The following is a 5000-nucleotide window of genomic DNA, read 5'->3' as shown; positions in this document are numbered from 1 at the left end:
TAATAATGTTTAGAGTGAGTTACTCTAGTATGAGTTTCGAGCTGCAAACAGCTGTCTTCCGTTTGAAAACGGCTGTTTTAAGCTCGAAACTCATTCTTGCCACATTTACCCATTTTTTATTGAAACATTCATTCAATAACACTTTCCTCTCTATTCTTATCCTCATTTTTCAAGATAGATAGATAGATATGGTGAAAAGTTGAATAAAAGGTTTTTTTTCCATGTGGTTAATTGTAGTGAAAATTATAAAAAGAAGCAAAATGCGCAGAAAATATTTTATTCAGAAAAAGAATATATCTTTTGTCCAATATGATTGCATCTAATGTTACAATTTCGTGCTTTTATGAGAAGTTTGATTCCATGTTAATATGAGGAAGGATATTTTGTGAATGAATCAGGAGAGAAATAAATATTATGGGAGGCAATTAGTGTTATTGTTAGAAGCAGGCATATATATAAATGTATATATATATATATATATATATATATATATATATATATATATATATATATACATACACGCACGCACGCACGCACGCACACACAAACACACACACACACACATACACACACACACACACACACATATATATATATATATATATATATATATATATATATATATATATATATACACAGCTTTCTCTCTACATAACTCATTTTTTCTCGAAATATTCTCGGGATGCATCTTAAAACATTTATTCCTTAAGCCGTTGGAGAGAAACAGTTTTGACATCATCCAGAATCCAAAACTATCTGAATAAAACAAAAACTAAACAACATAACTACCATTCTCCCATGATGCCTTTTATCTAAAAAAAACAAAAACAGACTTTGTTTTTTGCGTCACCCTTTACTTTTTTTGCTGAAGCTGACGCATTCTTCGTTTCTTCTTCACAGCCCAATCATGTTTTCCATTATTTCTCATTGGTTTTATTGCTATTTTCGTTTTTATTCATTTTTATGAGAGAGTTGTTTTGATATTCCATTTTTGAGTTTAGAGAATCATTATAAGAATATGATTTGGTATCATAAACTCTGTTTGCATATATCAACACTACAGAAAGTGCTATTTTTATTTTTAAATCTCACGAGAGATATTCAGCAACAGTACTTTGTAGTAAAGATTGTTTGCCAACATAACATGGCAGTCGTGGTTTAGGACGAATGTTGCTGTAATTTAGCCCCAGGAGACATCGTCTCCAGCTGGCTATGCGACACGATCTGTGTCATTATATTTTCAAACAAGGGAATCTAGCACCCCCCACTCAGCTCAAAACAATATCTGTGTATCGCGATTTCCGGATCATTTCCCTTCATCAGCACAGAATAATTGTTCAGCTAGAGGTGGTGTTGCCAAATTCCCGTTCGAAATATATAGTTTTCAAAGCAACAAATTATTATTTTCTAATTGATAGATCAGTGACTAGTTATCACTTTGAAAGCTATATATTTCAAAGGGAATTTAGCAGCGCCACCTCTGACTGAACAATTATTCTGTGCTGATGAAGGGAAATAACCCGGAAATCGCAATACACAGATATTGTTTTGAGCTGAGTGGGAGATGCTAGATTCCCTTGTTCGAAAATATAAGGAGACAGATCGTGTCGTATAGTCAGCTGGAGACGATGTCTCTTGGGGCTAAATTACAGTAACATCCGTCCTAAATCAGGACTGCCATGTTATGTTGGCAAACAATTTTACTACTACAGAAAGTGGTAGTAAATTTGTAGGATCGATAAAGCATCAGAGAACAAAATGGTTGTAGTAAACAAACTCAGTAGAGCGGTGATGTCAACTTCATCCAACCAGAGTTAACTCAGCCCTTCACCCGTCGAAGGTCAATAAAATCGTACCGGTCAAATACTGGGTTTAACAATTGATTGAATTCATCCCATTCTTTCCGTCAAACACCTAAAATCTGCTGCCTCTGTACGAGAGAAGCCACTCAAATTTGCCATGATTTTTATTCGTAGCATTTAAATATTTTTAGGTCCGTTATATCTCTATTGTGAATCTTTAGAAGACCGGTAGCAAAGTATCAAAATTTACTTTCCATTAAGCTTGACGTTCTTTATGATCCCACTTATATTAAGATTTAGACGTATACGTTGGTTGGGGCTCCGATATTTGATCAGTATGGAGATTATTAAATATATGTAAGAATTATAACAAATATAAGCTGCACCAAAGTAGTTTCCTGGGCATCTGACTTCTAGAAGAGACTAAGATCGTTAGCTAATCGCCATTATTTAGCAAGTAGCTTTTATTTATTCTTATTATTCCTTATTTCTTAGAAGATAAAGTTATCTTGCGAGAATCTTGTAGTTGTTGCTTGAAGTCTTTACCAGTTAGCCATCTTATAGATTTGAATAAGCGTTATTATTTAAACCTCTGTTTGGTATCTACTTAAGGAAATTACATTCACACGTATGTGCAAATGAATACCTGCCACCCACGCACACATGTATATATGTGTGTGCATATGTGTGTGTACAATATATATGTATATATATGATATATGTATGCGTGTATATATATATATATATATATATATATATATATATATATATATTCATACATACGTACTTACATACATGCAAGTATGAAAACAAACGTACATACATATATACATACATACAGGTACATATACATATATATTGTGTGTATACACATTTTCATAACTGTATCACATTACTTGGACGTCTTCCAGACACATACCTATAGAACATTTGTAAAGTTTTAAGCTGTGTACTTGAGTGCATCGTAAATCTACGCTCAGTAATTCTAAGACAAGAAATTGTCGTCTGATTCATTCATTTCTTCAAATTACCCAGAAGCATCTCTGTTTTCGAATAATATTAATATATTGAAATTTCTAGAGTAATGCAATTTTTCGATGAAAAGAAAATAAAACATGAAAACGACAAAAAGTAGCAGAGAAGTTCTTTTACCTTACAGCAACTTTGACTAGCCAACAGAATATAATATTATTTATTCCCAGATTTCACTGAGAGAAATATAGAAAAAAATTTATCCGTTTTATTACAAATATTAATTCGCTTGTTTATTTTCTATGTAAACATGTGTCTGAAGAGCGCTTTTTTTCAGAGTTTCGCATTTATTCTTGATTTGAGTGCGTAGTACCAAATCAATAAGCGTATGTTATTTAGAAGACAGGCTTAAGACATTTCTACTCCCTTTTCGGGAATTCATTTCTAAAACGTTTTTGGTATGATGATGTTCTTTAAATGGAAATCTGATTCCCTGCGGAGAGAATGATCGAAAATCAATACCATTCTTTATATATTGGTATATCATGTTTCGGCGGGGAAAAGAAATAAACATAGATAGCAATTTAGGTATTGTGTTTTCTACATTACACATATACAATTATATGAAAACATGGAGCACAGCGATAAATGACAGGATGATTCTCATTGGTGAAAAATAGTATACATTGAAAGAATGAAACTGTTAACCGATTATTAAGCCAGAATTAATCAATAAATACATGTTTGCATGTTCAAGCTAAGAGTGGCGCTCTAACTATTTAGGAAGATGGTAACTTTCTGTACAGCTGAATGGAATTTCGTGTGCTTTCATTAGATGCAATTTATAATTTGTCCTATTGTATTAAAAGTATACCTTGTAGTATATATGTAGTGCCTAGTTGTATTACATCCTCCACGATGTTTGTATGTGTATATGTAGTGGTCAACTGCACCAAGGTACCTATTATCAAAATCGTTTGTATTATTGTTATTGTTATATATTATCGTTGTTGATGGTTGGTTTCATTTTGTGTATGAGGATGGCCTTAGAGATTCTAAGGTTGCGCTGTGTTGCCCTGATGTGCACTGTAAATTCCCGAGTCTGAGACTTCCGTACATGTTTCTTCACGCAAGTGTCTGCCTACATATGTTCTTTTATTCGTATATGCAGTCTTCTTACTATGCTTCTTATGTAGTATGCGCCACATTTGCCACAAATGATCACGTATACAAAATAGGTCCTCTAGCACATTTCAGGACCACTGATGAGGCAGTTCGATAATGTGCACTCCACGAATGAGTGAAAGGTTTTGTTCGTAGACAGAGATTTTCTCAGATATGGGCCGGTGTGCACTATCTGTATGCCGAGTCCTTCCTCGTGGACTGCATGTTGTATCGCTGCAGTAGTTCTGTCGTCAAAATGTGGTTGCTTTAGGAAGCACGTGTCGGACTTGGGAGTATGAGGGTTCTTCTGGGGTTTATTGACCCTGATGTTCTTTAGGCGCCGTTGCTTGGCTAAGGATGGTGAGTAGCCATTCAGGGTTAGGTCTCTGAGAAACTGCTTGGTGTTGACGGCTTTGTCGGTCACTTCGCTGCAATTGTTGTTTGTACGTGCAATCTCGTTTCTCACGTATGGGGCTTTGGCTATGGTGGGTAAGGCTGATTGGTCCTGGACGAAAAGATTTCTGCTTGCAGGTTTTCTCTAGAAGTTGGTAAATGTGCAGCCTTCCTCTGTCATCCTGAGTTGAAAGTTGAGTAGAGAGAGGGTTCCGGATTCCTCTGGATGTTCACTCTTGAATTTGATGTTTATGTCGATATTATTGAAGGTCCGGTGTATGTTAATGGCCTCATCCCTAGAGGACATGATGAGAAGGATGTCATCAAAGTACCTGAAGAAGAAGATGCATGAGCGGCAGGTGTTGAGTGCTGGGAGAGCGGGTACAGAGGTGTAGAGGGAAACTAAGTCTAAACTAAAAAGGTATTTGTCAGTTTGAAGTAAGGATATCTTTGAGTCCTGTGAAGATTTCGTAGGAGCTGCTGACGTGTCCGAGGAATGAGTGTAGTAAGGGCTTGAGGAGTTTAGAGAGGAGCCAAGAAATCTTATTGAAAGCACCGTTAATTCCTGATACTAAGGGTATGATTTTTAGCTTAGGTCCGGGTTTGTGGCTTTTTATGATATGATAGAAGGATGGAGGGTTGGTATTTTAGATGTGTAGTTCAGTCTAG

This window comes from Octopus bimaculoides, chromosome 4 (assembly GCF_046866305.1).
Source record: "Octopus bimaculoides isolate indiv1 chromosome 4, ASM4686630v1, whole genome shotgun sequence".
NCBI lineage: Eukaryota > Metazoa > Mollusca > Cephalopoda > Octopoda > Octopodidae > Octopus > Octopus bimaculoides.
The sequence above is the reverse complement of the archived record's forward strand: the minus strand, read 5'-3'. Positions refer to the sequence as shown.